We start from the raw sequence: 9229 nt of genomic DNA on the forward strand, positions 1-9229 counted from the left end.
ATATTTAGTTGGACCTTCATTCTATGTTAACTTCTCCAGCTCTCAACCTGTCTTGTCTTCTGCTGTCCACCTGCTTCTCTTTTCTTTCTTGTTTACTTTCCTTTTTTCTTTAAAGTTTCCAGAATTAATTATAGTCTTTCAGGTTAAAGATTTGAATGAAGCAGAATTTGCTCTAATTGAATTGTGGAGAGATTATGTACAATTAGTTTCAAGCTACCTTGCGAAATAACAAAATCAAGGTCTTAACATTAAATTACAGCGTGTTCAGAGAACACAAAAAGCCACTATAGAAGCCAATTTGTCTGGTAAAATACAGTCTATCAATGAGATCTAATTGGAGCTTGTAACTCAGATTAATTGGATGCATCTTGGAACAGGCATGATGGATTTATTTTAATTACTGATGCAGCTAAAGTGGATAAGTGTGTGTGTGTCTGTGTGCATGAGAGTAAGATTGTATTTTCATATTAACTTATTAATTAGAATTTTATGTTCTTCCATTCTAATGTCATCATGAAAGCAAAGCACTAATCCTTTTAGAAATAAATCAATATCTAAACACAAAAAAAATGTAATAGTTTAAAAAATAGTCATGAACGTCTAGGATGCTCACAGAGGCGAGACGTTTCTAGAATTATTTATTTATTTTCATGAATTTTAAGACTTATTTGTGAGCCTCAAGAAAACAGAGATGGGACTGTTCTACTTACATGTATTTCTTAATAGGTTTGTTTATTAAAAATGTACAGCCGTAAGCCATTATATTCATTAACATTAAAATAAATAAATAATGAAATACAGTTAAAACAGGAGATCTTAATTCAGCACCCAACCCCTACTTTCTATCATTGCTGTATTAATTATAGGAATCATTGGTCGAGAGGGTGCAAATAAAATTGTACAACTGTGGCACTACTTCATTAAAGTCAACCAGAAGGAAGTGGGGTTGTTGTTTATTTTCAGCTGAACCAACCTAAGAGATTTTTCAGTGTATTTTGCCCAGACATGTGATAAGCAGGAAAAGAGCAATGTGGTTAAATCCTCAGTTTGGGAATAACCTCAAGGTCAGAGTCTTTATCCAACAGGCATTTCCCGATTTTTACCCTTAGTCATTGCTGTGGATGTGATCTTAAAGCTGTAAATGTTTGCCTTTTAGAAAATTATGTTGACCTAGCTTTTTTATGGGCCAAATTCATACCTGCCATACCAAGTCAAGAACCTAGATGTCATGGTAAGATTCATAAACGTCTTAATTCTAAATTATAAATCAACTCTTCCTCAGATTCTAAAGGAATAATCCTGAGAGTGAATACTTATCCAAATACCTTTAACTCGCATAAAAGAGATTTATTTCTAGATGCTTTGCTGAATTAACAGATCCAAGCATTGCATGACAATCCAAGGACTTTTTTGAGAGAAAGAAGATTGTTTTGTAAGCACTGATCAGTACCTTATTTATACAGGTACCAGCTTTAACTGAAAATAATCTAAATTCTGTTCATAGAATTATTTAACTATTAACATTTATATGTGGTGGCGTGATGGCACAGAGTTAAAAACACTGAGCTTGTCTAGCCTAAGTTTGAATTCTGAATGTTGCACAATGGGGTGAGCTCCCGCTATTTACCCCAGCTCTTGCCCATCTAGCAGTTTGAAAGTATACAAACTTGAGTAGATAAATAGGTACCACTTTGGTGGGAAGGTAGCAGCATTCTATGTGCCTCAGCCTAGAGTCATGCTGGCCACATGACCACAGAAATGTCTTTGGACAATGCTGCTTCTCTTGGCTAAGAAACAGAGATAGGCATCACTCCCTAGAGTTGAACACGACTGGACAGGGCAAACCTTTACCTTTAACATTTATATAGTGACCTATCTTTTAACCAATTATGAGTGACTTCCAAAGATGATCAGGAGCTTTAAGGGAAAACTCCAAAATATTTTCCAGAACTGATTTTGTAAAGTTACTGAAAGTCTTACATAATAGGCATTTTACCTCTTGATATCTGCTCCAACAGCCTTTATGAACTCCAACAATTATTATCCTATGTTTGGGTGTCATCCAGCTGGATTTCTGGGTCTGTAGGTTTGCTTTGGTTTGTTTTAGAGCTAATTGTATGTACTGGCAGCCTAGCAGAGAGATCTTGAGGTATTTCTAAATTTAATATATCTACTCATATCTCCAACAAAGTTCCCTTCATTATTTACTGAATATCAGTCTATTTTTGTGATAAGAGACAGAGAGGTTTTGGTTGCAGGGGTTCAGTCAATGCATATGAATGAACTGTCGGCTTTATCTCTGGGCTCTGCGGAATATTGCTTTGTTTAAACACTGTAACACTGATTCAAGGACCTTCTTGATATCCACAATCTTTAGAATAATTCACCTCTCATTGTCCAATTACCTTTGAATAGCTTTGAGTGGGGAAGAGAGACACTGAATCTCACTTGAGGCTGGTAGTTTAATAGTGATTCATGCTCTACAATCTAAGGAAAACTGAAATCTATGAAATAAGTTAAGGATAAGCTATGAATACTGCAAATAATGATAATATCATTATTACACTAAAAGATTCATTTTGAGCACCACGTGCATAATGGCCCAATTATGCCCAAACTCAATACATGCCATAATAGTTCATAATGATTATTTAGATCTGCTTTAAAGCAGGGTTAGAATAATTTAACTCTCTATAGTAACTAAATGCAGAAGTTGCAAAAAGATGCAGGAAACTCTAATTTTTCTACCATCTAATTATAGATCATACTTTTGCAGTCAAGTTGCAAAAGAGTAGCATTATATTTAACTAGCTGGATACCCGTGCTCTGCTCCAAAACTATGTCATTGGGCTTCATAAATCGACACTTACAGCTTGAAAATTAATGAGTAGTTACAATCAGCCTCTCCTCTCCCCTTCTCTCCCTCAGGCTTGCTCCACAGAAGCCTCTCATATCTTATCCTCTTCTCTCCCTCAGCCTTGCCCCACAGAGGCCTCTCATATCTTATCCTCTTCTGTCCCTTTCAGGTGGGGAGTAGAATGTCTAAACTCCCAGCCCGCAGGCCATATGAGTCATGTGCTGGCCACGCCCATGCCCAAGTGGCAGTTGGAACAGAGTTCTTTTCAGGTGGGGAGGGGGAGTAGAACATCTAACTCCTTAGCATCAGAGGGTGTTAATAATAATATAAGAAATACTAATGATCTGAGGGTCATTTCAAAAAATCCTTTCTTAGTGAGCACCTAGAAGCCAAGAGGAACATACGTGCCAAATTTCAAGTTTGTAGGCTTTACAGTTCTGAAGATTTCGTGATGATGCGTGAGTGGTATTTCTCTTTTATAGAGAGATAAAAGAGCCTATTAAGCATCAGTTTATCAGTTTAGTAAGCATAAGAGAGAGGCTATCAAGAAGACCTTAACTGTTTGTCCCCATTTAATTAACACTTATGTCAGGCAGACAAATAAGTTTCTCTCATGTTCAGTGGTATAGTTTAAGACAGTCTTTCAAGCAGTCTAAACTCAAATTGCTAACTCAACACTGCCTCTGCTAATTTAAATGGGGAGATTATATAACATCTGAATCCCAGGAGCATCTCAATTCCATTTGTGACCCTGTTTCTAACACTTTATTACAATTGGAAACCCCATATCTCACAAACGTCCATGTCACTGAAAGAATTTCCAGCCCAGAAATATTCTGTGTCAGGTCACACATATAATTTAGCGGTTTTTAAATTAAGTTGAGCTCGGCCTTTGGACTGAGAAAAGTATACACTGAAACTTATTTTAGATCACAATTGTATATTTTTATACATTCTAATGGACTCAATTTTTAGCTTAAGATGATCTGCAAAAATTAAGATATAAAATGCTTTTCTAAAAAATAAAGGAAGCAAGAGTACATTTTTTATTTTACTGGCCTGATATCGTGGATTTTAAAAATTGATTCAGCAGTTCTTGATGAAGGTTATAAAGTAAAACTATAACTTTCAAGCAAAGGCTAGGATAGGTTCCACAGTCTCTTAGATGACAAAGTCCAAGGATATTACTAGAGAAAAGGAACATGCTTGCTTTTATTAAAGTACTCTAATCCAATAAAATAACTTTAAATCATTAAAATCTATTTTATGCCCTGAATCATGTTACTCAGTAATCAATCAGTACTATAGCTTTTTGGCTAACAAGGTTTGAGTTCATTTTTTTTTAAAAAAAGTTGCGTTGATATAGAATTTGCCATTATCGTGATCTCCCTTCTTGCAGAAAAAAAGCAGAAGGCTCCTACTGTATGTCTATTAGGGTCTTCGGGCTCTCTTGATGTGCACAAAAAGGGGGAAAGGCTTGCATTGTGTTTGCATTATTCCCACTCCCCTTATCTATGCTGTAGATGATGCTGAAGTGTTAATATTGTTTGACTTTTCCAAGCTTTCCATTCACAAGCTTACATAGTGATCTGAGTTCAGGAAGCCGTCAGATCATGGGTGAAATGCTACCGGTTCGCTTCAGTTCGGGAAAACCGGTAGTGATAAAAACTACCGGTTCGCCCAAACCGGTAGTTAGCTACCAGTTCAGTTGAACCGGTAGTTTAGAAAGCTACCGGTTCCTGCGAACTGGTATTTCTGACTATCAGCTCTGCCGTGCGGTTTAGAAAGCAGGAAATCCTGTTCTACTTACCCTCGCTGTTCTACTTACCTTCCCAAGCCTACTTTTGATGTGTTCTGTGCATGTGTGCATGCAGTGTGCATTTGGTGCACACTGCGCATGTGCACACAGCATGCATTTGGTCCAGTTCAGATTTCGCCACTGTGTCAGATGTGTAAGTACTTTTCCACACATTCTAGAAACTTTTTCCATTGGGATTCTGAAACGTGGGTAAGCCACCATTCATAATATTTTCATGTAAAAGCTTGCTACCTCTCATGACCAGACAAATACTGTGTAAAGAATGTAGGGCCAGAGCGGAGAGAATTGTGGAGGTCAATTCTGCTACTTTCATTAACACTTTTTGTCTCTCCCCTTGAAAAACATCAGTAGTTATGGGTACACATATAATTAGAATCCATCTAACAAACTGTCCCTTGATCTATCAAGATGATTGGCCAGATCTATAAAGGCAAGAGTAAGACAAAAACTAAGTTCAAAGATAAATTGAAACTTAATTTATTGTTATTTGGGGGAAGGAGTGGAGCAATGGAAATCTTTTGTGTAGATGCCATTTTGTCCCATTCTATTTTTTTTTTTAATTTTAAAACAAAACTTTATTCATTCTTTAAAAACATTTAAAACATACAAGTTTCTCTTAATCAAAAACAAATTTACATATACAGTACACAACTTCACCTGCTGACTAATATCTATTATTATATATACATATATACATACACACAGTGACTTATTTCCTTTTCTATCCATCTGACAGTGCTGTTTTTAATTATATTGATTTCTTCTGGATTTCATCTTTACCCATTCCCCCTCCTCTGGTTTATCCACTGGTACCATCGATTCCATATTGTAAAATATTTTGAGTCTTCCTTGTCCTGTAACTCTAAAGTTAATTTGTCCATTTCTGCGCATATATAGATTTTTTGTATTGGCTCCTGGTCGGTTGGCAAACGATCTATTTTCCAGAGTTGTGCTAATGCTAGTCTAGCCGCCGTAATTATGTGAAGTATTAAATATTTTATATTGTTTCTAATATTCTTTTTAATCATGCCTAATAAAAAGACTTCAGGTTCTAATTCAATTTCGTAATCTGTTATTTCTACTATCCATGTTTTTATTTTGTTCCAATATTTCTTAATTTCTGGGCAAAGCCACCAAGCATGGTAAAAAGTTCCCTGTGTTTTTTTACATTTCCAAAAGGCTGGATTTACGTTCGGGTACATTTTTGCTAACCTTGCAGGGGCCAGATACCATTGGTACCACATCTTATAGTGATTTTCTTTATAAGCTACCAATTTTGTCATGCTGTAATTGTTTTCCCATGCTCTTTCCCATTCTTCTAACTGTATACTGTGCCCGATGTTCCTCGCCCACACTATCATCTGCCCTTTAACCAATTCTTCTGCCAAATCATATTCAAGTAAGTATTTATAAATTTTCAAAATTAATTTCCCTTCTTTAGATTCTAGTAATTTGTCCAATCAATTTTGTTTTAAGTCTATTCCTCCCTCCTCTTGATCCTTTCTATATCTTATCTTTATTTGTGAATAGGGCCACCACTCTATTACTATTCCTTGTTCTTTAAGTTCTTCCCTAGTTTTCAATTTTCCCTGTACATCTACTATTTCTCTGTATCTTAACATTTTTTGTTTTGATAATATATTGGGGTGAGTTATTGCTTCTATCGTTGATAACCAACCAGGAATTTTCATGTAGTGTTTGCATTTGATTTGTTGCCATGTGTTGATTAAAGATTTCCTGATAGTGTGGTTGTTTGTCCCATTCTAGTTATGTAGGTATTGCAGGCTTCTCTCTATTTCTAACTAACTGAAGCAGAAAATACTTTGATTTGTCACTGGATGTAGCTCGAATTGTTTCTGCATTGCTTGGCTTCACCTACAATATTTTTCAGATTTTTTCCGACACTTTAAAAATCTTTCTGTTGATATTAGCAACTCATTAACAAAATATGTGAGAAAAAAAGCTACTAGCTATGGAAGGAAGCCAGAAATGGGATTCCAAGTTAGAAAATATTATGGAAACTAACATTTTTATGACTATGCACATCCATATGCAAATACTGTATGTTAAGATAAATCATTTTAATGTGAGATAAAGACTACATTCTACCAAAGAGATCACTCTGAGACATATTTTCCTTAGCAGAAATACATTGAACTCCCAATCCCAAAATTTAAAACACCATAAAATAATATATCTATTAACGTAAGGCAAAAATCTGTGAATCTATTTTCAAAAATATAAAAATTAAAATAGAATAGAATAGAATAGAATAGAATAGAATAGAATAGAATAGAATAGAATAGAATAGAATAGAATAGAATTTTTTATTGGCCAAGTGTGATTGGACACACAAGGAATTTGTCTTGGTGCATACGCTCTCTGAGTACATAAAAGAAAAGATATGCTCATCAAGAATCATAAGGTAAATTACTTAATGATAGGGTACAAATACATCAGCTTCTTATATACTTTCCCAACCATGGGAAAGTATGACATTTCCATTGGTGTTTTGCTTCTCAGGGCCCTAATTTTGTCCACAATACAAGCCCCCCCTCTCCCCCCCCACACACACACACACCAACAGAAAAGACTGATGCTTTAGAAAATGGTTGGGAATGTCAAAATAGCCTGCCCTTGGAATCAAATAGTTTTTCTCCATTGTGCTATAGAGAAAATATTACAATAAAGAAGCTCAGAAAGCCTCAAAAAATATTTTCAGTAGGTAATTCAAGATAGGTTTGAGGTATAATGCTAAGCACAACTCAAACAGGCATCATCAGGCATCATCTCATTATATCACCCAAGATGAAATTTTGGGTCTTTGTTTTCAAAGCAAAGTATTCTAAGACATGCCAATTACGCATTGCAGAGTTTAAAATATATAGTACATTAATTTATTAAGGGTATCATTTAAATAAAAAATAGGTTTATTCTGCTGACATGCTGGGAAAGTCATAAACAACCTTTATGTCAGAATAGTTCAGACTGGGATTATTTTCTTTGGCACTTTTCCACTTGCTTATCTTGCGCTACATTCCCTATAAATTCCACAGAGAGTTGCTCTTCCATCTTCACATTTCAACCATTGTTATAAATATAATCTATTTATGTCCCCATCTGATTAAAAAGAAGGCTTTCAATACCTGTTTTCCACTTTAAAGAACTTTCCTCTTTATAAAACCATGCTTACAATACGGCAACCTGATTTTTTTTAAAAAAAAATTGATACTGCTTATAATGGATTATCATTGAGGGTTTAATCTGCCACTTAATGGAGAGCATTTGCAGCTTCTTTTCCTCTAACATTGTGACACTTTTCAAATTTAACACACAGAAAATGGCATATTACTATGTAAATGTTTAGTAAAATACCATTTCCTATGTCTTAAATGTAAAAAGCATATTTAACAAATATACATATTGACTTTAGATTGTTAAACTAGTAGGTTGATGACAGTAGTGGGATTCAAATCCCATCGCTACCAGTTCACTCATGGGCGCACGCGCATTCACGCAACACTTCTGCGCATGCGTAGAGATGCCCAGGCGGGTGGGCAGAGGCTCCTGCCGTCGTCGCTACCGGTTCACCCAATCCAGGGCGAACCAGTAGCAACCCACCACAGGTTGATGATGAAGATAATACCTGTATTATGGCAACCAGTGCTTAAACTAAAGTCTAAACCAGTGTTTCTCAACCTTGGTAGCTTGAAGATGGGTGGACTTCAACTTCCAGAATCCCCCAGCCAACGGTGCTGGCTGGGGGATTCTGGGAGTTGAAGTCCACCCATCTTCAAGCTTCCAAGGTTGAGAAACACTGGTCTAAACTGAATTTTCAACAAAAAAAAAAATAACAATTATTCAAACAATAACAAATTATTCAAAAGGTAGAAGAATATGGTTGGTGTCAAGTAATTACAGTCTTTGATGGAATGTAAGCGTGATCTGAAAAATGCAGTTTGGGGCCCATCAATACAGCATCTAAAATTATCTCCAGCTTTGTTAATATAAAGACCACCTATTTTGTATTTTGCTTTCATTCTGCCAAAGGACCCACACGCATCACTTAGAATGGAAGCAGATTTTATATTGCAAATGTTTTGGACCAAATTATTTTCTAATACCTACTATCCCGTGAAAAGCCGGTGCAACAGATTCCCAGAACTTTTGCACTCCAGAAGTTAAATCACATTTTAGATCTAAAGATTCTGTGTCAAGAGATACAATTTTGATAGTTGTTTTTAAATGTCGTTCACTGCAATCTCAGAAACAGATATTAGGAGTAATGAGCAAGTGCTAAATTCTACCATATGCTAGTTGCTAAGTGATCTTATTCCTTGTTTCTCACACTGTGAGAAATCTAGGGCACATCTAACCTGAGCAGCAGCAGCACCTAAATTATTCCAGTTCCATTCCCAACATGTCTATGATGGCCACAAACTGAATGTAATCTGAAGGGTAATGCCGATATGTCATGGGTGGACAGTGAATTAAGATGGACTGAAGGGCACTCCTATCCTAATTACTGGCCCCATCCCCAATGGACAGTTACT

This window comes from Pantherophis guttatus, chromosome 5 (genome assembly GCF_059756535.1).
Source record: "Pantherophis guttatus breed Tessera chromosome 5, ASM5975653v1, whole genome shotgun sequence".
NCBI lineage: Eukaryota > Metazoa > Chordata > Lepidosauria > Squamata > Colubridae > Pantherophis > Pantherophis guttatus.